The sequence below is a fragment of the Aptenodytes patagonicus genome, chromosome 3 (assembly GCF_965638725.1).
Source record: "Aptenodytes patagonicus chromosome 3, bAptPat1.pri.cur, whole genome shotgun sequence".
NCBI classification, from domain to species: Eukaryota; Metazoa; Chordata; class Aves; order Sphenisciformes; family Spheniscidae; genus Aptenodytes; species Aptenodytes patagonicus.
In genome coordinates this window covers 86,113,075-86,136,598 of record NC_134951.1, presented here as the reverse complement: position 1 = coordinate 86,136,598, position 23,524 = coordinate 86,113,075, and positions in this window count along the sequence as shown.

Genomic DNA, 23,524 nt, shown 5'->3' with positions numbered 1-23,524 from the left:
TGTAGCGTGGCGGCTGCTGTCGTGCTCCTGCTCTCGGCTCTGAAGGCAGCGGCCGAGGCCCTGGTCATGTTTTCCCCACTGTGGATCACGAGTAACGGCCACAGGAGCAGGGGTGGGATGGCACGCTGTGCTCCATCGGTCAGCAGGAGTGCTTGTGGAGGCAGGGAGGGATGTTAAACTGTTCTCTGCTTCTTTGTGTCCTCTTCCCACCCCAAGAGAAACATCGGGGTCTGTGCCAAGGGCTGTGTGCTGAAGAGTCTTTCCACAGTTGAGAGCGCGTACATATCTGACATTTTAAAAACTCTGGTTCTACATTAATTAGGTTTTTCTAATCAGCTGTAAATGTCACCTCTTCATATTTAATGTGTCCATCTCAGTAATGCCCGAGTGCCTTGGACATGCATTAATAAATTCCTATTTTCTCTCCTGTCTGCATGTAATCCGGGAGTTGCAGTGGACACCCTTGTGGAGAATTTCACTCCTCGCCACCTCCTGCCTGGCGAAGACTGCCCTTCCCTTTCTGATCTCCCTTCCCTTACACCAGAGTCTCCTTGCCACAGGCACAGCAAATACTTGCAGAGCTGGGAAGAAAATTGTTTTGTTCAATTAGTAAGTTGACTCTAAAACAATGTATCCTAAACTGATGGTGTGCGGTTAAAGTTACAGTACACCCTCACCATTTACCACCAGGGAAGTAACTAAAAGAAAGGCCAATCCTCTCTCCGTTTGTTCTTTTTATTCCCTCCTTTTTTCCCCTTTCCTTCCTCTGCCAAATCACAATCACTTTTTAGAAAAGCAGAAACCAGCAGGAAATGGTTAAAGAATCCAAGCCTTCACTGTTGGTCAGATCTCTTGATCATTATTATTTAAAGGACACCTTTCATTAGCTGTTATGTCTGAGAAGAGAGTTAAGGAGTTTGACCTCTGAATTGTGACCAGGGCTTGAGAAGCAAATAATTAAGTTGTTCTCAGTTCTTCCACTGCCTCTATTCTAAGCACATGAGTCTAAGAGCTACAAGTCCTCTGCCGTCAAGGCTGCTAGTGTTCGGGTGTTGCCATTGTACTGGCATTGTGGCAGACGAAGCAAATGGCCAGTCCATTTCGCTGCCACATTCATCTCCTGCCATCAGTCATCTGCTTTCCTTGTGTTTCCTTTTCCTCCAGCCCATTCCCATCCCAGGAGGGTCTGGCAGTTTAGTTGTCATTCTCCGTAAAGGAAGAATGACAAAAGACCCCCTGATACACTGAAAGCGACGGATATATTTAACAGTGGTCAAATAGTCGCTCTCGAGATCCCCGGGGAAGACAATGGATAGGCATTTTGCCCATTTTACAGATGGGCATACTGTGACTATGATGTTTAGTCCAAGATTTCTAACCTCTTAACTTTGAAACTTCCAGCCTGTGTAGGCAAGAGACGCATCTTTGTGTGTGGTAACTGCGACTGAAGTTAGGGGGTCAATTATGGAGGAACCAAAGCCTTGTTTTAAGATGCTGAGCCTCTGCACTCCAAACAGTTTCATGTGAAACTGAAATTTTCAGTTTCATGTCCCTGAAAATCAGCCCTATTCCTGTATTTCATTCTGCACAGACAATGTAAATAAAAATTACTGAATACTTGTGAAAACTATAGGTGTTAATAAGCTGTGTAAGATCAGTCAGCGAGTTAGTGACAAAGCAATTATTTAAATAGAAAGGGATATTGATTTTTAAGTTTATTCTTGTTGGAGTATTTTATTAAGTCAATCCTCTGGTCACAAGAGCATATTTATCTTCAAAATAAACAGAAAACAACATTTTGTTGTTGAGTTGCAAGTTAGAAAAAAAGACTTTTCTTTCCAATAGTCCTAGTTTCTACTAACCACCATTTTAAAGAGACTTGTGATAACACTTCTTTAGATTGCATGTCACAAAAGAGTGGTTTAGAAAATAGGCATGCCTCAGAGAGGCAGGGTTATGGAGCCAAGTTTCATTACCTGCTACTGCCCCAAAGACAGCAGGTACATATTAGGATCTATAGTGGTTACATTCAGTAACTTTTTTAAAATAGCTCTGGTTCTTCTCAGTGCAATCTCTTCAGTCTTCCTTTCTTAGAACTAGACTTCAATTCTTCTGTTTTATTTTTTCTAAAAGACTGGAAGACTGAGGAATTTTGCTGATTCAGTGAAGTCTTTCACTGACCTTATTTGTATGTTTGAAGTACTAACATTTCGTCTCAAAAAATTCCGACCCAGACAATTGGTATCATTAGCAGCAACTCAGCAACTTTGGTTCAAATCTATCTTTTGAAGGCTCTGAAATGCCTTCTTTTGCCCTTAATTTCTGTAAAATTTCAGATTTATTGATCTCTCTACACAAAGAGATCTCTCTATACACTTGTATACCTGTTTATGGATGGAGAAGTATGACTATTAAAAAAAAAAATCTTAAGAAAACATGGATTTTTCTAGATCTACAATTAAATCTACTTATTCTAGTGTCATTCTAAAGATTGCGTTTTTTACAGATCAAATGCTGGAGTAAAGAGGCATTGTTCACCTGGATATAAAATTGCTCTTCTCCGTGCAGAATCTGCAGGGCGATGCTTGGAATTTGTGCAAATATTTAGCCTGGTGGCACTCTGATTCAGAAGGGGGTCAGACAATCTGCTGGAATATTCATCTGCAACATAATAGCGGTTCTTAAAATAGTCCAGCTTAAAATGCCTCCCAGAGAAGACTTATTTAGTCTTTTCTCAGCTGTCTGTTGAGTCAGCCGCTTGCAAAAGGGCAATAAACAGGAAGAAATTCAGGAATAACGATGGCAGCCCGATAACTCTCTCAGTTTTCATGAACTCTTCTTCAGTTCAGAAAAAATGGAAAATTATAAAATACATGAGCAAAGCATTTGAGGTTTTTGCAATATATTTAGGTTTCTCTCTTTAAGAATCTAGGAAAGGTTTCAAAAAGGAATAAAGTCAAATGAGAATGTTCAATCTATTCAGAAATTACTGATTGCATATGTTTCTGTATATCGTGCAGAGTTTTGCAGGGAGCTTTGCTGTTTCCTGTGTCCAAATTCTACTTCATGATCCTTAAGTTTGTGCTGACCCAGATCTAATGATGTATGGAGCAGCCTAGGAACAGTTGCAATGGTATTATTACCACAGGCGTTTTGATATCCATCAAAATGAAGGATACCATGGTTTCTCCCCGCTTCTCAGGTTGTAGCCTCCTGTCCACAAAGTGCCCCATCGGTTGGGTGGTCAGGACAGCTGGTACAGAATCTATTCAGACTTAAAGCTCCAAAATACCTCCCTTGCGTTGCTACCCTAAAGATGCTTGTTAACTCCTCTTACTTCAGTATGATAGCTCTCATGTTTATTTTCATTCTTTACTATCTTTAGCAGGCTTTGGGAGTGTTAAAATAAACATTATTTGCCTAGTCGTGTGGCCCTTCTCCATTTGGCAAACACCAGTCTGTTTCCTGTCTTTTTAATGATTTCATTGCTGTCCTTAGTATTTTACTCTCTCAGAGTGGTGAGACTTAAGGCTTATGGCAGAGTTACTTCTGCAAAGTCAGCAGGGGTGGCACACAGGATTGTTTTCTCATTACCTCAGGGGGGGAAAAATGGTTGGCCTTCAAGATATGTGTGAATCTGTGGCTTTCACAGCCAGCTTGGAAATACAACCCATGCCAGCTTGCCTTCTGATTCCAAATTTCTTCAAGGATTAATGGGACTGCGGCAAAACACAGCTTCTCCTTCTGTACTGAGCAGTCCTCAACGTCTTTCCTGGATCTGAGGAAACTCAGTCCAAGCAGACACTTAAAGGAAACATGGGAAAATCTGGCAAATACTTGAGAGAGAATGACACTGTGGGAGCCAACAGGAAGCAGGATGTCACAAATACAGGAGCTTAGACAACTATATTGAACATGACAATGAGACATATCCATAAGGGTCACATCTGAGGTGATTTCCTTTATTTAAAAAAAATTCTTATTAAAGCCAATAGACATTTTTGCTTAAAACAGAACAATAGTGAAGGGTCAACCTCAGGATTCAGCCCACTGAATATTCTTTGCATAATGCCCAGCAACATGCAAAGCCAATTTCCTTAAATAACTGGGTGTCATTAGCACATGGAGGCTTTACCATCAGTCTTTCCTTTTATTTGCTATAAACCATCATGAACTCATTTGGTATTAATGGAAACCCCATGGGTTCGCATGCTGTCATTTAGCATTAATTAACGTGTCATTGTTTAAATTGTGTTACTCCCCATCCAATAGCTGGGAAGCTCTCAGATAGTTCTCAAAGGGATCGATTTATTTTCTTTGGCTTCATGGTTGCAGCCCATACTTGTCACGCACATATGTACTGAATGATGAAAGGATTCCAGGTGCTTAGCCATCCAAAGAGGACAGCTTAATCACATAGCAACACAGTTGCGTGCATATGTTTGAGAAGCAGAGAAAATCTGTACCTAAAGTTTTCTTCAAGGTGTGTGGGTCCTTACAATTCCTGTTGTAACTGTAGAGCAGGATAGGTCCTCAGCCCCTCTCAGGGTTTAGCATTCTCTCTGTAGGCAGTGATTTTTCAGACTCGCCACCTCCTAAAAAGCTACGTTTACAGCATTCCTCTAGCTCAAGCTGGGAACCATTGGGGGCAAATTGCAGTTCAAATATCTGACAGAGCTTCTGACAGCGAAAGCTCTTGTGAGCCTCAGGATGGTTCTTAAAGTCAATTCAACAGTTAGATGAGATTTCATTAAAATAAAAAATTGAAGATGTCTGCAAATATTTGAGTAGGAAACAGTTAGTATTGTGTGCATTGTACCATCACACTGATGACACTCGTTTAATCTGTCATAATTACCATTGTAAAGTATGTTTTTTCAGAGGTTTACAGTACAGCTGTTTTGTTCACTGCATATTTTCAACCTCTAAGGTGTTTCTCTTTTTCCCTTTAAAAACAAATTAAAATCAGTTTGACTGCTTTGAGAGCTCTCCTTTAGAGAGAGCAAAACAAAAAGAGCCAGGGATGTTGTTATGCGGAGCTGCAGAGCTGGACCAGATCCTCCTCACTGGTTGTGCACGAGACTGAGTGATACTCAAGAGCCTGTGCCTGGTAGGAAGGAGGCAGAAATATTCCATCCCACTTAGTGAACAGGAGGTATGAAGCTGCTTGTGGAGGTCGCAAAAAGAGGAACCAATTAGCCCTGTATTTTTCATGTCCCTTCTTGTTTTCCAAGGAGACATGGTGGCAATCCCCTGGTTCAGTAAGGTAGACTGTGAGAGAAATGGCTCTCTAATGAACGTTTGTCCCTGGCTTGCCTGGCAGTGGGATTTCCACTCTAAAGATGAGGTCCTTTTCTTGGCTAACAGCTTTGCTCCAGGGATCTCAACAGCAATGTCCCTCCCGCACGCTTCATCCCTTCAAGCTTCTGTCTTTACTCTTACTCTGCCAGGCGGCAAGTATGGAGTACTTCCCACTGGTGTCCTGCTAATGTCTGTAACTTGCTGACTCTTACTTACCATGGTGGTGGCTGTGATATGAAACTTAAATGTATGGGTAGGGCAAAATCATGGCCTGTTACATTGCTTTATTGATTAGAAGGAAAGAGTAAGCTGTGTTTTAGGATGATAAATGTGGGAATCTGGAGATCTAGCTTCAACTCTCTTTTTTGCCATAGGTTTCCTTAGGAAGATCTAATTTCTCTGTGCCTGAGTTCCTCTCATAAGACATGACCGGTGTTTCATAGAGATGCTGAGTGGATAAGTACCCCCCGGGAAGGGAACAAATCTCTGGGATGCACAGAGGACAGCAGCAGCATCCCTGCCAGCCCTGCAGGCCCCTGCCCTGGGGAGTGATGGTGAGTGGCTATCATTGGGATTGTTTTGCTTGCCCCTGAAATGCAGTACCAAAGCGTGGTGGTGAGGCCACCAGCCCTCCACAAGCAGTGAAGAGCGGCTGGAAGCGAGCAATTCCTTATTGCAAGGCCCGACCAGCTCTTTCCCGTGTTTCAGGAGTGGGCACTGCAGCACAAGGGGAGACGCTCTGAGAGGCCGGTGCATCTGCGTAGCTCGCCGTGTTGCCATGCAGGGCTCTCAGGCACTGAAAATGTGGCAGCCTGCCTGAGCTAATTATCTCCCCAGCTCTTGAGAGGGCTAGTCCAGGCACGGCACCGTGCTGATGCAGCTGTCCTGCTGCCGGTTCCTCAGCTGGTCCCGTCTGGGAGATCCCAGGGCTGCGCTCCGTTGCAGAGCCTAGCTATGCCTGTAGGAACTTTTCACAGGTAGTCGCAATGCTGGAAAAGTATTTAATTCACTGCTATGCAAATAGCCCTGTGGGCTACAGCTATGGAGGAAAATAGGTTTGTTTCTCTTGTGCTACACCGTGTAGTCTGCGTGGGCAGAAAGACAGAGCGCTGTCTGTTGTAAGCCCCTGACACAAGGTCAGACAAGAGCTGTGCCAGTGCAGAGGCCTGGCTGGCCAAACTCCCCCCTTGTCTAACTCCACTGACCTTCTCTGAGCTAATTCAGGAGTGTCTTTGGCCCAGTAAGTTCAGCTAAAGCAGCTGTGATTGCCCTAACACAAAGTTTCCTGGTTTTGCTGGTATGTATTTTAAGCTTATTGCTATTTCAGTGCAGTTTCATGCATTTCCTATTTGAACAGTTCCTGTCAGAAGCATGTATTGTTTGGGAAGATGTGGCATTAATTACTGCGTGAATTATTTGTTGTGTGGGTACCGTGGAAGAAATAGATGGGAACTATTCCAAATGGTCTTTAATGAGTTCAGTCATCCAAGATCCTGATTTCCATCTCATAAATAATAAACTGTCCTCAATATGCTAATTCAAATTTGCCTTTAAATTGCTTATTTTAATTTTGCAGAGGAAATAATCACGACGAAAAAGTTCTGAAAAATGCAAGCCTGCCGTGTTTCTGTGGCAGGGCACTCAGAGGTTGCAGTGTCTCATCCTCTTCCCCACACTAAGACCTGAGAGAGTGAGCATGTGACTAGGCTGGTAATGGTTTCATGTCGTGAAGAGTGAAATTTGAAATGTAATGAATGAAAATATATATGAAATCTTTGCTCCATAAAGGAAGGGTCCTTAATATAAGCTTACGCAGTGAGCTCGTTGCCGTCTCCTTTTGATGGGATCTCCAGTCTCAATTTCCGCTTGCTGATCGTTTGCTGTTCGGGCCAATGGAGGCCAGAAGTGCTGCTCTGACAATAGACCTAGCCTCTGGCAAGGTAATGGTGTGTGCTCAGCAGTGACCCATCTGCTTCATCAAATGCAACATCACCAGTCTTTTAGACAAGTCTCATCTAGTCTTGCAGTGGCGGGTGATGATTTTTCAAAAAGCCTTCTCATATTTGCGGACACTTGTACGAGGCATGAATGTACCAGTAACCGGACTAATGATTTACCACTCTGCTAACTATAAATAGAAATATTTCTGCTCCAGGCAGGCAAGTCATTACACTCAGAGAGTTTGGTACTGATGTAACAGTTAGCCATGAGACTATTTTGTTCTGAAAACATCCTTTTCATTCTTTTTTTTTTCTCCTCACAGCATTTAACCTTCAGTAAACACATATCATGATTTTACATGAACCTGTGGTCTCTGGGCTGTCTGTAAGTCCAGACTAAACAATAGCACATAGCATAGCAAAAAAACTGCAAGAAAAGTAAAAGAGGTGTATTTTGGACATGTATTAGCTGGTCACACATCATTCAGATTTGTTAAGGTTCGATACCGGATAAATAGACAGGAATAGAAGGTTTGGATGGTCCCGCAGGCACATCTTACTGGAAACACAGTTGCAGAAATTTAATTTCAAGAGACAAACCAGTGAAAAAAACCAAACAGGTTACTCTATTTCCTGCCCTGGAAGGAATGGCAGCTTTTTGAAAACATTAATATCCTCAGTCAGGCATTGCAAATATTAGTTCTCAGTTCCTTCAAGGAATAAAAAGAGATAAAAATAGAAGCCACTCTGAAACCTCCCAGAGGCTGACAAATGCATTCATTCACTTCTTTATAATGACATCTTTCATGAAGGCCTTAACACTGGAAATTCTCAGAGGAGGATTCCTTCCCCCCAATGCTTTCTCACTTCTGTTGAAAGCTATCTGTATCATTGCGAGCAGACAGGGGGTAAAATACTTTCTGAAAACTCAGCTGTGCTTTTGTAGGCTGATCTCAAACAGGAAAAAGGCTCATTCTCCTGAGTGCACCGAGAACGCGGTGCTGCGACCTGGAACGGTGTGGGAGTATCTGGCTGCGGTGGGACAGCCCACCTGTGAGGGGGTGGCTGCGTGCAGTTCTCGGCAAGAGGTGAGCAAAGTGCAACCTCTGCACCTCAAATCTGTGTGTGAGAAACACACGCTGCACAAAACAGATGTCAAATTTGCAGCAGCTTTCATTTCACTCTCTACTCCTCTCATTCGTATGTCTTCCCAGTTTGTTCATCTCTACTGTAAGGCCTGCATTCATCCTGCTTAGCAGAGGCAACCTAGTCACATTTGACCTCTGCTTCAGGGAGGGAGAGAGGCTCTTCCAGAGCTGTCAGATCTTCAGATTAACTGACTCCCTCTCTGAGGAGCCTCTTTTTGTCTGTTGATTGTACAGGAACCAAGGCTTGTTTAGCTCGCTTGGTTAAGTGTCCACAGTTGAGTGGGGTGATCTTGATCTCTACACTTCAATCTTTGGTAAGGTTGGCAGGCAAACAGAGCAGTCAGTTGCTTTATTTTTCTTACACTAATTTTAAGAGTCTTTTTCACAACCGGAGTGTAAAGCAAAGCCCAGCACATTGCTTACATTGACACCGGGAGTTAAAGCTGGAGCCTGAAATGGTATCGTTACTGCAGGTGGAATTCGTCTGACCAAATGCAGACTGAACATAGAGATGAATAGAGATGAACCCCGAAAGACTCTCTTTCACTCCTCACACTATAAATGAACCTAGAACCAATAGCTCAGGGGTAGTCATGTGCACCTAGAGATATGTAGGTAACTTGCATCCACAATATCTGCAGAGCTCCCTCCATGGCAGTCATTCCAGAGCAAGGGGTCGGCCACACAGGTGAACTAAAGGTATAGGACTGAAGGGCAACACCTGAGTTATTGAGTCAGTGCCTCTCAAATTGCAGAAAGGCATGCTGCAGATGCGCAGTCCTGTGCACTGTAGCTCATCTCACCCCGGGATGCTGTACATTTCCAGGCTTCTCACAACAGACTCCAAGTCTGTGCTAGAAGACCAAATGCCACAACAGTTGTGCCACAGGAGGAGAACAGAAGAGATCAAGGGCATTTCTAAGTCCTCCTGGCTAGCAGGAAGTTTGCTGGGTGACATTTGCAGACACTTCCAGACCATGCACTATGCTGCAGAGGAAGACAAACAAAAACCAGCAGTCTCTGATGAGCTAATCTGGAAGAGGATTGCTTCCTGGTTCCAAATCTGGTGATTAGCTCAACCCTGAGCATCTGAACAAGCGTAGACAGCTGATGGATGCTGATACCTCGAGGAGCACTGATGAACCTTGCGTCTCTCAGTGACCATGTCTACACCCTTAACTGACCCAACATGAAATAAAATACTCTATCTTAAATCCCTGTGAAAAAAGATTAGGAGGGTCAGGAAAAAGTGTATCGTTCAAGAAAAATGTCAGCCCTGGGAGTATAACTTTAATTATTAAACTATACTGGTCTAATTTTACTCCTATAATTTCCCATGTACACAACAAGATCTCCAGTGGGGGGTTATTTTTTTCTTTTATAAACAAAGACTTTGCTTTGTTATGTACTGCTGTTTGACACAGTCTCTGATTGTATAAAAGGCAGATCTTTAAACAATGTGCTGTGATCTTATCTGATCTGCAAGCTGGAGGATATATCAACAATATAATTTGTGGCAGGATATTTGCATAGATGTGGTGAAGTGTGTTGGAAACTCCTGTGAAATCACACAGGCAAAAAGGAGACAGTATTAGCTTAAATAAGTGAGGCTATCAGCTTAACAGCTCCATGAATATGTGTTCTTTCTAGAATAGGAAATCACAGTTTGCAAGTACTTAAAGCCAGCTAAGAGAAAACACACTGATTGTGATTTTCTGTCACTAACATATTGAATCACACAGGGAACCAGTAACTACATACAGAGAGTTTCAGCTGTCGTTCTCGGGTTCGCGTGTGGCTCCGTAACTCCATCGCTGGTATCCAAAGGCTGTTCTTGGCCCCAGAGAAAGGAGGGCTGAAGGGCTTGGCCCCAGAGAAGGGGGGCTGCCGTTCTGAAGTTGTTAGTAGGCAAGAGGTGGCATTCTGCAAATGACCACTGCCGTCACAAACAAAATTACTCGGTTCCTCTGCTGGTATTCTTGCATTGACATTGCCAGCGCTGTTCAGGAGACCAAGCTAAATTATCATAACAGACCCTTCTGGCCAAAAAAATCTGTGCATCACTGAGAGGTACTCCCTTTGCATCAGGGTCGAGATACATATTAGCATAATTTAGGGACAGAGTGCAGCTCATGTCGTCAGTGAGTCTACTCATACCATGGAAAAAAATGTACTTTAGCTTCTACAGCAGAATAATTCACATATTCTGCACTTGCTTGAAGAAAATAAGCTGTGCTGTACTCTACATAATAAAGGGCTTCTCTTCTTGAACAGTACTTATAGTTGTAACCTAGCAAGAATACTAGGGAAGCTGGAAACATCAGCTTTGCCCAGACAGCCAAAAACTTTCCTTTATATTGTGCCAGTAGTTGCACCATCTGGAGCCCTGATGCCGTAATGGGATGTGTGAAGGCTACAGATAATGTAAAGCTCCAGATCTGGAATTGAAGCTTCCCCGATGTGAGGAGTGTTGGTGTTGGTTATGCTCCATGTCTAGCTGCTTTTTAAGTTGCAAAAGATTTCCATTTCTAGTATAACACCCTGTAAAAAAAGAGCATGCACTGACTTCTCTTGTTAAAATTCCTTTCAGTTTCTTAGGGTTTTTTTCCCTTTATTAGTTAAGAATGGTAGAGGTCGGTGGAGCTTTGTAAAGGACCTTTTCAGCAAGGGTGAAGCATATTAATCACGCTGCAAATCCTGCCTGCTGACTGATGGGGTGCCTCTCTGTGCTGGTGTACAGGCCTGTCAGAGCCCTGGGGGAGCTGTATGCACACGTGGGCACCTGATGTATGGGTTATCTTACAGGGATGGAGAACAGCTGAGAGTTGAAAGAGTGAAAAGCAACAAAGTTGTGCCAGATGCAAAAAGTAAATGAGCAGAAGGAAACCCAAAACTATTCATTTTCACTGTCACTTTCTTTGTTACCTCTTTGGACAAGTGTGATATCCAAGTTAACCACATTGTCCTTTTTTCTTGTCCTTGACTGTATTTGTATCTTTGCATTTATTGTTAGGTTTTGTCACGTTATCAGCTTCCAAGAGCAGTACGCCAAATCAGACGTTTCTGCTCTAAGCTGTAAGTCTCCAAGTAGGACGAATGAGTTTGGTTTCTTCCCTAAAAGTTCAAAATGTCCTTGCTTGCTCCTAGGGTCCTCCATGGGCTGCTATTCTGGTTAAATTCAAGAGCTTGGTTCCGGAGTCTTTGCTCCATGAGGGAGATCAGGCTTCTTCCTTTGAGAGCTTGCTCCTGACCTGAATGACGAAGAGACTGAAACAAGGGCAGGGTGAAGCTGGGGAAGGTTTGCTCGCTGATGGAGCTCATTAGAGGACTTCGCTGCCTTGCTACTAAGCCTTTTGGTTCTGCCAAGTTTCTTGATGAGAGCTGCAGGAGTAACAATAGAAAAGTAGGTCAGGAGTAGATCTTGTAAATCTACTCAAAGAGCCAAGAGTACAGTTTGTGTAGAAGAAGAAGAAAGAAAGGAAAAAAACAAATAGGAAGATTTTGGGGTGAAGAGGAGAGGAAGGCCAGAAGCTTAGGTAGGGCTTCCTATGTGAACCTTGATGTGTAATTATACCCCTGCTTACAGATTGCTTTCTTACAGTGTCTGAAAAATTCTTCAGTGTCTTCAGCAGGGCTTTCATTAGCACTTCTGAATTTCTTCTTCTGCAATTGCTGTTAGCACTAAGGCCAGCCTGCCTGCCTGCAGGGATTTTGACTATACACTGGATGAGCAATGTGCTGGCCTGCTGTATACACATTTCAAGTGTGTAGCTGCACCCCTACTGAGACCCGGGGAAAAGCAACAGCAGAAAAACAAGAGCTTTTGCAGGATGGACGGTTTCCTTTGAAATGAGGTAGGCATGTGATTTCTTTAAAGGGGAGAAAATCAATAGAAGGATTTTTTAGGTTGGAAAAAACACCATCCCCAGTGTTGTCTTTGGGAGTGAACTTTCAAAACACATCTCGGTTTGGGCAATACGCAGTGCTTATCCAGCACGCACACAGCATACACCTCGACTTTTTATTCAACTGAACTTTTTGCCACTCTGGCAAAACTTCTAACAAATAGCTGGTGTCATGAGTTTTTTCTTTTTAGGCCTAAAATCCTAGGAGGTTTCTGTAACACACAGTTTAACCCCTGACACACTGAACTGTAACCTGATTTTAAGCAAAAACTGACTGTGGCTCTTCCAGCACGTGCATAATTCCAGCTAGCTTCCAGCAAATATTGTATACATCTACATTATATATGTATTTCTTCTGCTTTTTATTAGAACCCTTGTTGGCTGTTAGGGTTTTTGCCGTTCATTTCTTTTTGAGTGCTTTTAACTTGTTTTTAATTTTTGTTTTCCCAGAAGTTAGAATACAATTTTAAAAAAGCATGTTAATGTGATACACCGTTTCAGCTGAAGTAAAAGCCCTTTAGCATACGCATTTAGTCAGAGAAAATGGGACTTTCTGAGAGAGGAATGGGATTTATTCTTACCAGTGTCATCCTTTCATGTGGAAAATTCCCCTTAAAAATGATGTTGCATTTGGGACAGCTTCTTGTGCATCGGGCAATTTCTGCATTTGGTGGTACAAGCCAGCACATTTCCCCACCCTCAGTCAAACTGGGTGCAGCTCTGCCTGCTGGTTTTCCCCTATAAATAATTAATACATCAGTTGATAGGCAATGAACATTTTATGAAGGCCATTTAAACAAAACAGAACGACATCTTCCTTGCATCTATCAGTGAGAGACTTTTTCATCTCTCCTGCAAATTCTCTCATTTTCCTTCTGAAAGTTGGAAACCTCTGCCAAGAAAACACAAACGGGAGACTCTTCATTATCATCATAACACAGAGTTTTGAAGGAATGCTGTCAAGTTAGACAACTACATTGCTGCCTGAAATGTTTTACCTCGTAGTGTTACGAGGGCAGCATGAAACTCACTGAGAGTTTAGGAAGATACATTTCTCCTTGTTTTTCACTTTTACTTCCTCCTTCTGACAGTGTTTTTCTCACTACCTAGCCTCAAGGTTTCCCTACAGCCCATCACTGAGCTGCCTGTCCTTGTACAATGAGGGCACAGGCCAGTTTTAAACATACAGGTGCAGAACTCCAGTACGTGCGCAGGAGTCACAGGTGTACAGCAGTAAAGCTGTTTTGAAATTAGCATTGGGTTTTTGTTTTGGTTTTTAGTTTATCTGAAAATCTTAGTGGTTCCTCTTTAGACAGCCCTGTATTTATCTGGAAAATAGGTCTGATGTGGACGGGGGTAGTTCTCACCCACAAATTCCCCTCTCCCGCAGCTGCATGCTACAGCGTGACCTGGAGCCCTGTGTAAAGGCACAGATATACCAGGGAAGGAGCAGGGAAGTCGTACACTGAGGAGTTAGTAGCCTGCAGGGAGTGGTAGTGATGGACAGGAGCTATTTATATTTTGGGCAGTGACCACAAAAGCCCACCACGAAGCGGCCTGGGACCACTGGCTGTACTTGTTTCTGCACTGGAAGAGTCCCCAGGGAGCAGCACACCGTGAGTGGCCTCACACAGTTGGCAGAACTGACCAGCCTTGTGAAAGTCTTCCTGCATATTCTCACTACTACGAGTGCCAAAATGCATATTTACTATCCTGTCAAAATGTTCTCTGCTCAGGTGGAAGTTTGAAACACTATATTTTTCTGCTTGCCCTTCATCTGGACTTGTTGCATGGCCACGAAGGTGCTGTGTGCTGTTTCCAGATGGCTGGAGGTATCTGACCCACCTGCCAGGTGCCTTTTGTTTCTGTTTGCATGCCCTTGGTGTTGAGGTGTTTACGTGTTGTTGTTCGGTCCACCCTCAGCATTCCCCTGGGCAGTGCTGGTACCTGATCGGAGTCACGGGTTGGTAACAACTGTCGCTGGCTGAGGATCTGGCCCATCATGTGCTGCAGTGTCCTGGCAGAAAAAAAGTCCAATAGATGAAATGCAGTATATAATCTGCAGTTTTCAATGAAGGATTTAATTAATTTATCTCTTGGCATTTTATGCTTGATTTTTGCATGCTTTTCAAATAAAATCATAGAATCATAGAATCATTTAGGTTTGAAAAGACCTTTAAGGTCATCGAGTCCAACCATTAACCTAGCACTGTCAAGTCCATCACTAAACCATGTTCCTAAGCACCATATCTACACGTCTTTTAAATACCTCCAGGGATGGTGACTCCACCACTTCTCTGGGCAGCCTGTTCCAATGCTTGTCAACCCTTTTGGTGAAGAAATTTTTCCTAATACCCGATCTAAACCTCCCCTGGCGCAACTTGAGGCCATTTTCTCTTGTCTTATCGCTTGTTACTTGGGAGAAGAGAAAAATGTAACACTTCCTGAGCTACAGCAGACTCTTCCATTTTTGTTATGTGTCATGTCTTTTCCTCACACCGTCTTTCAGTGGCTAGCATTTCCCAAGTGTTTTCTAAGGGAGCTGTATAATCTTTTGATTATAATAAGTATATAATAGTTGATGCAGTTTTACCTAATTTGCTATTTGTAGTGTACATTAACTTAATGTTCCTTATGAGTTTACAAGATTGTCTTTAATAATGAATTATGTGCCTTACTGAATAGGTTTTCTTTCTGAGGGAGCTCAGTACTGGTTTTTAGTTAAAGAAAACCCTGAGTGTCCCTTATCTTTCTCCCTCCCTTTTGTAATTATTATTATGCTTATTTTCTAGGTCATTTTCAACCAAAATTATGTGGCAGACCAATGAGGAGTTAAGATTTAGATAAAGCAGAACTGATAAACCAGTTACTATTTTGGGGATAGGCACAGAAATATTTGGAATGCTATGAAGCAGTTGTTACGGTCTTTTAACCCCTCTAAGCTGGGAGTTACTTGGGTAGGGGGAGAAAATGAGTCTATTTTTTTCCCCGTAAGTTGGATGATGCATGTATATGACTCAACTCTATGAGCAGAATAACAATGATCTTACTGTGTTCTCACAGGAGTATTTCTCAAAGATTTCCTATATACCTGAATTTTGTCCCCCATCCCATTGCTCTGTCTTTTAATTAAATTTTACGCTGAATTGATTACATCTAGATTTTCCCATGGGGCTGCAGAAGTGAATTTACTTTTATTCTCCTATCTGTAAAGCTTGTTGTTTAAATCTTTTCTCTCTCTGTCTCTTTTTTTTAAGAAGATTTGCTGATTGCAATTTGATTACCTGTTCAGCTTTTTACAAATTATGTTACTCTAATCGAAGCCTAGAAATAGAAATACAATAAATGGCTCTAAGTTAACCTCAGAAATGTTTGATTTTATATTATTCTGTTCTGCTCATCTCAAGATTCTGTGTTATAGTAGATGATACTTTTTAAGCCTCTGTAGAAAATACTAAATTAAAAAAAACAACAAAGCAGAATACTTGCACTTATTCAGTAGCTCTCCTCAGAGACTGCAAATGTGGACAAATGCTGAGTCTATTGTCATTTTCTAACTAAGACAGCTTATCTTGGTGGAAACCAGGACTTTTTAAGTCAGACTTTCAAAAAAGCTCCTAAGGAGTTTAGAGGCATGAGTCTCATTCAAAGGCAGATTTACACCCGCCAGGGATTTCTCTTATATGGGGGGGACGACATTATCAGGGGAAAAGCAAATTCACTTTGTATATGTCTCTGAGTGAATTTTGCTTGCGGGCAAATCTGGCTATCTGCAGCAGAAACGTGATATTCTTCAACACTTCAAGCTGTCCCGAATTCTCACTTCAGCATTAAGTTGTGCGTAAACACTTGTCTGGCTGGAAAGGCTTTTCTTCACGGTATGCTTTCCCAATGCAGTGGTCCCTGCAGCACTGTCCCCAGCAGAGTGTGTCCCACGTGTTTCGCACAGCAGCATTTCCATATTAACTGTGTGCTGTGGGACGCCATGGAGCTGCTGCTCTCTGGCTGTTCGCCTTTCAGTCCCACGCTCCTCCGTCTTCTGATGTATAGCACAGAAACCGTGTACTTCACTGCAGCTTAACTGAATTACTGTTGTGTCACCCAGGCCCCGTAATGCTATAAAGGCTGGTTAACATATATATGAAAGCCATGGCTCACCACTGCGCTTTCTGTGACACATGCTCTTGTCAAAGGCTTTCATCACACAAAACCATTAAAAAGTCGTGACCGCTACTGAAAAGATCCAGGAACAGGACTAACAAGTAAAGAAATCAAGAAGCGGCCCCCCTTGGGTTTCGGATGGGGAGGGGAATCTCTTGATTTAGTTACTTTTTATTTTCTATGCTCCTTCAGCACACGGCACTAAAGCAGTTAATGCCTCACTGGGTTCACACTGAAGGCCTCGTGCTGCCAAACACCTGCAATCAATAGTTGATCATTTGGCTGGGAAGTCAAAGGCAAGACACATGCGATGCTGAAACCGCATCACCCCCTTCTCTGAATGCCACAAAGCTGCCGGAGGGGCACCCAACGGTGCCTTTGGGTATACAGTAAGCTGTAGGGTGCATGTTTGTCTTATGTGTGGTCAAGTTAGGTACAGAGAGTCTCTGTGGAAAGTATCACGTTCCCCAGGATCAGAAACAGCGTACTGCTCGTTGTGAAAATGCGATGATGACAACAATGCTGCTAAAGCACACCGAAGGCCAATTTGCAATATGTTGCTCGTATTGTTTGCTCGAGCAATTATTATAATCCATTTGCCTGTAGATGTGCTTTCTGTTGTTATATCATTAACCTTAACAATGTCAACGTGCTCCCCGTATGTGGTTCCATTATACAACTTCACAGGGTAAGAGCACGGGACACGTCTCATACGGGTAAGAGTGTTCACAGCCCAAGCTTTACTGATGCCTGAGGAGAACATCAAGTCCTGTGGATGGAGCCTGGCTGTGGAGAGGCGCTTGCTTCTCTGCAAAGGGAAATGGGGAGCCATTTAATCTGCTACTGCCCGACTGCTGCGGGGGGAGGAGGACTTTCTGCCAGAGGTGTGGGTCCTGGTAAAAGGTGACATGCCCAGGGAGTGGTGGTGTCCGCAGGGCGGTTTGGGCAGAGCAGCCGCAGGAGCACGCGGGAGATGCTTCTTTCCTCCTTTATTCAGCAGCATTACTCCTAGTTAGTACCTGTGGAAGTGAGAGAGGATATGAACCACATTTTCAAGGTTTTGAGCTTTTTAGAGTGCTGTGAATGCGAAGAGGTTGTTTTGAGGCTATTAGCCACTTACACGTATAATAGAAATAAAAAAACGTAGACGAGCAACCTCAGACTGTTCTCTTCTGCACAGAGTTCTGCTTACAGGACTCAGACTGTATACAGAGAGTCTTTACAATCAGCTAAAATGTCACACAAAATATGATTTGTAAACATAAGCTTTTTTCCTCTCACAGCTCACAATATAGCAATGACGTGGGTATTTTTTTTTTTCACTGAAGTAGGAAAAAGCTTAATACTGGTTCTCTTACCTCCAGATAAAACAGGTTGGTCATTTCCAGTGGGATTATCATCAAGAAGTTTTCTACGTAAAGGTGGCTATTAGTTACTGTATCCAAGATTTCTAAGTATATTTAATAATATCTACTTATCTAAAGGGCCAGTCAACAAAAATTACGTGATGCTGAGGGATTTAAGACATTACTGAGCAGATGTCTTTAGCTAATAGTGTAAGAAAAGGGACAGAACTGCTATCCAAAATGCAGCAAGGCTGCTTTGCTCCCAGCACCTAGCCCACACTGCAGCAAATAGCGTCCTTTCATCAGCTGTACTCCAGCAGCCTCTGTTGAATTGCCCAGTCTTGCATTGCACCCCCGGCTTGGGGCTGGCCTGCAAGTGCCTGCTGGGGGATGACTGGGGTACTCGCAGCTGCACCTCACACCATTTGCAGTAGGGGTAGCCACTGGATATTTTGGGGCTTTCTTTATGCCTCTGCGGCCTTTCTTTCTTACAGCACCAATCTAGAGCTGGGAGAAGGGATCTCAGCCTGGCTTTCTGCTTCCTACGTTTTGGAGAGTGCCTGATCTCGCAGTGGGTATCTGGACAACGCAGCTCAGAGGAGGATGCCCAGCTTCATTCACACGATGTGCTATGATGGCCCTAATGGTTAGTGATAACTCCTGTAGTAGTCACTGATGGTCATTTTGCACAGAAACATTCAGGTACTGTGAGGATGGACTGCAGGCAGACCTCCGGGCACGATGCTGCCCAGTTTCCTACTTTCACTTCTGCCTCTAAGAAGATGTTAATGATTTTTCTTGGAGTATCTACATAATATTTCCGATATATGGGAGAGATATTTGACTTCCTAAAAAGGGTTGCAATAGGTCACCCGTTCTACATGGACTTTGTTGAGGATCACTGGCCAAAAGCTGACTCTAGTCAACAGCTTTTGGGAGATTTACGCTGGCTTTAGACAAGTGTCAGAAGCCCAAAGAGCAAAAAACTCGGGCTGTGGCAGTGATTTGTTCTGAGGCCACTCCATATCTGACACACACGCTCTGGTGTCTTTCTTGTGTTTGCTGCGTCCAAGCTGTTACTGTCCCAGTTGACTGCCCCATTCCTTTGTCATAGTTTTATCACCAGCAAGTAAGTGGTGGTGGAGTGAAAAAAGAGACCTGTAACCATGTCAGGTGCTAGTGTTGGTGTTTCAGTGCAAACTGCTCTTCGCTGCTGGTGTACTGTGTGGGGTAGCAGACCAGGCGCTCATCTGCCTGCTGCCACCAGCTGGGGTGAGGGGACGTACGGCAGAGGGCAGGGCTGAGGCAGTTTGCCCTGGTTTGGGGAAGACCCTGTCCTCTAGCCCAGACCTTGGCATTAGTCTCAGCACAGTTTCCATGTATCGGCACGCTCTCTTCTATCTAAATACACCTGCAGAAATAAATCAAGAAGTTTTAATTGGCCTTTCAGCAGGCCAGTCACTTAGCATTATCATCAGGCAATTGACCATGGGCATGTTTGCCAGTGACCCAAAGGAGGGCAGAGTCCTCTCTCTCGCTCTCTCATTTAGCCTCCTACAGATGGATGCTGCTGCTTTCGTGCCTGGGTGCTGCGGGAGACCAGGTGATGCAGCTGGGTGCAGTGCTACCTGCGAGCAGGAGGACCGACGGGCCTAGGCGAGGTGGCACATCCCCCTCTGCTTAAACCCTGCCTGATGAGCACTACTCTTAACCCCATGCTGTTTCTCTTATCAGCAGCAAAGCGATTATTGATGAGATTCTCAAGGCTGACTAGAAGACTGAGCTATATAGCTGCCATTGAAATTAATGACAGTTATACAGCTAAACCTGCCAGCTGGCTTTGGGAAAACCAGCTTCTCCCTGTCTGTGCTTGTTTACTGGAGAGCATTGCTGTAAGAAGTTATAAAGCAGCAGAGAATGCAGTAGTATTCAGTCGCTGTAGAAGCTAAGGAGAATTAGATGGTCTTTTTTTGCCAGATCCCCAGCTGCGGTAAACTGGCTGCTCTCTGCCAATGTCAATAGAGCTATACCAGTTTGCTCCAGCTCAGGATTTGGATCTTTCAGGCTGTATCAGAGTATCTGCCGTTTCCCTTTGCAGGCAGGTGAAACACTAATGAATATGGAACAAGATCTTGCAGTCAGGGGATTTTAATACATAAAAATATATTAACAAAAATCAATGCAGGGCCTTGCTCCTGTCAGCATTTGTTCTGTTTTCTCCCCCCACCCCATTCCTTCTTTGTTCACTGTGATTGCATCTGCATCGCTATGGTAACTAATGAATGATTATTTAATTTACCAATCTCTGGATGCGGCAGTTCAGTGTTTAAAATATTCCAGCACTGTCTGTCATACACATATGCACAAATATACAGTCTGTCACACAGGAAAAACTATAGGTGCTTGATATTCTTATTTTAAACTAAATCTGTCTCTTCAAACGGGACATGAGAGCTTTATCTACTGTGATGATGGCCACAAGCTAAACAGTACGTGCAGATAAACATAGTTGTATTATTTCATGTTTACTGTCAGTATGTGTCAGCTGTCAGCCAGCACACCTGAAATGAAGGCAGCACCATATACATCCCAGAGGATTTCTGCTCAACTCCCAGGTCTTAAGAGTTATTGCGTGTTCACAGGAAGTTTTCAGAAGAAAAATGGTATTTCATGTTTGTAAGAGCCAGTCTGAAACTTATTTTGAAGGAGTAAAAGGGGAAGAACAACTATCACGGGCTTTTCAAAGGGATGGTGGGCCTTCAGCCACCTGAAGTCTTCAAGAAAAGGGTAAGTAATTGCTGGAGGAATGCTAGGGCAGCTACACGCTCTTCCTTAGGGCTGATGTAGGTGGGGACTGACTGGAAAAGGTAGATCAGCGTCTGTTTCATCATGTTTTCTCCCATGTCTCTACCTATTTCAGTGCTTTGATGAGCTGGAGATTTTCAGGAGATCCCTAGACACCCAGGTACGTTTTTGCTTAGAGGGGACTCAGTTTTATCCTATCCTAAAGAATTGTGCAGCTGACTTAATCTGCAAAGGGAATACTTTCCCAGTAGAATGTACTCCTGCTAAAGGTGAAGCAAGTAGTTTTAATAAAGTTACTGGTTTCTTTTTTTTCTGTGGCTGCTTGAGGAAACGGGGGTGAAAGAGTGAAGGGACAAGAGCAACAGTATACATCCAGGCATGATACGCTCTTACGCCTGCTGAGAGGCTGCAAGAGAAGTGACATGTTTCCCCCCTGGAGCTGGTGGGACCTGAGACCTGACCATTTCAGAGGCACCTTGCTCGGGGCCTGGGGAAGAAGGTTTGCCTGGGCTTGAGGAGAAGGAGGAGATTTCAGGTACTCTGGGAAAAGCCGTGGAAAGTTTAATGCTACGCAGTACTCCAGTTCTGCTCACATAGGAAAACACAGCAAATCGGACTGTGCAAACACCCTGTTGCCCACAGGCTGCAGGAGGTAGCCTGCTTCTTTTGCCCATCCTTTGAGCCATCCTAGGATGCCCAAAGGTAAAAATTCCAGGCTGCAAGCAGTTGTTCCCGCCTCACTTGGGTGGGATGTGCACATATGTATATATGCACACTGTATTTGTAATGGCACGACTCAGAAACAGCTGTTTTGCATAGGTGAAGCTGAAATCTCCTGGGTGCACTCCACTTCGCCCAAACCCTGGCCCCAAGAGCAGCTTTTGACACGATGGCTATGCTTCATTGCGGTTTCATATCTGAAACAGCAGGACCAAGGACTCCTAAATCATGTTCTATTGTTGATATATAAGTGTGCAGTGATCCAGACAGGTAGTTTTATTGCTGGTTACATGAAAAAATAACTGGTTGTATGATGGCCCCTGGTTAACCTATGGTAAGGTGAAAGCAGGGGCACTAGACTAGAATGAACTGTTATATCCCAAGGTTGATTTAAGGCTAAAATGGGACCTAGATCCACCCAAGTTGCGAAACTGTGTGGTCCTCTGCAACAAATGTTTCATTTCATTACCTATATCCGAAGCAGGCTGCTTTAAAAAGAAATTTCATTCCTGAATCCTGATCCCCCCCTGAGCATGAAGCAGTAGAGCCCTGGCAAAGAGACAGGTGAAGTATAAACCATGCAATTTCTCAGCTCCTGCAGCTCTCTCCCTCTATGTCTATGTTAAACCTGGGTCTCTGCTCCCAAACTCCAAAGAGTCTCATTTAATCCGGGCTTGCTTTAGAAGCCCCTACAGTTCAGGACATGCCCGTTATGTGGTGCACTGCTGCTCACCTGGAAACTATTGAGTGTCACAAAAGAAAATTACAGCCATCTTACAGGGATGAGTCATCTCTAACAGCTGGGTGAGAGATGATTTTTCTAGTTGTACACAACTTTGAGGTTTAAAAAAAACAAACCCTTTTCTGTTCCATATAGGGCTGAAACACAGTTCCTTCTATTTTTATGGGAAAAAAATGCAGAAAGATCGATCTTCACTTAGCATAGGCAACAGTTCATTAATCAACTCACATCAGGTGAATAAGATTCAACGTTGCTGGCCTCCCACATTCCAGAAAAGTGCTCTGACCACAGAAATATCAGGGATCTCCTTTGCAATCTTCAGTTTCTTATGCAAAATGGAGCAGTGCCAACCTGTGAAAGTGAGAGGCTGACTTTGGTAGGTAGTTAATAGCTTGGTGATTTATAGTACCTGCCTAGTACACAGGGGTCCTAAGTTCAGCTCTGTGAGAGCCCAGCCCAGGGCTTTAGGCTATTGTCGATTCTAAGTTTCTCTTGGGTTTTGACCATAAATCACACCCTAGAGATGAGAAATCTTTCCTGACAAATGTTCTGGCAATGCTGCTATGTTTCCCTGCAAAACACTTGTTTCAGCCACTTGATACTTTCTGATAAAAAAACATTTCATTGAAGAACTTAATGAACTATCTCTAAGTGTTTGCAGCATTGGATCTTTCAAAGACCTCAGAAAAATTAAATTAATGTTACTGTATTTTGGATTGCAAAGTCTTTTCGTAGGTTTCCAAAGACCCTTTTTTTTTTTTCAGGGTTGTCCACTTTATATGGCTTGGTAGTATCTGATATGCGTCTCTGATATCTTAGCTCTTCAGAGGACTTTGGGACACAAGACCCTGGTGCACTGTGTAGTAAAAAGAAAGAAAATTTCCAAAGCATGGAAAATACACACTTCTGTGTGGATGAAAAATGAGAGGAAATAGCTATTTTCTCCCATTTTTAGTAGAGCAAATTAAGAGAAGTCTGAGTACTTGATGCCACAGAAGGGTTTGGGGCTGTCTGAAGACAAAGGATAGATTTGGTGGCTTTACTGGGATCCATGTAGGCAGATTAAAAATGCATCAACTGTAAAAGCAGAGGCAGGCTGCTCCAGAGTCTGCAGTGAACTCTGGTGTAGCACAGACCTGGGATTTGCCTGCTGACCTGGTTGGGAAAGGAGAAGATGGCCTGCTTTACTTCTTTCTAATGAATACCATCTGTAAAGTGTAGCTCTTCTTGCTCCTAAGCAAGCTGCCCTGCTTGTTTTCTCACCTGAGGACTCTCCCCCACCTTCAGAAGAGGTCTGCTTAGAAGGCTCTTGCGTGGGATTTCTCAGCTCTTAAACAAATGAGAAAGGTGGTTGAACCTTTAACAAATCCTTCCCTTCAGCTGTTTGTCAGACTGAGGAGATAAATAACACTGGCTGTCCCATCCCAAGTGCTTTTGCCCAAGACAAGTCCTATCT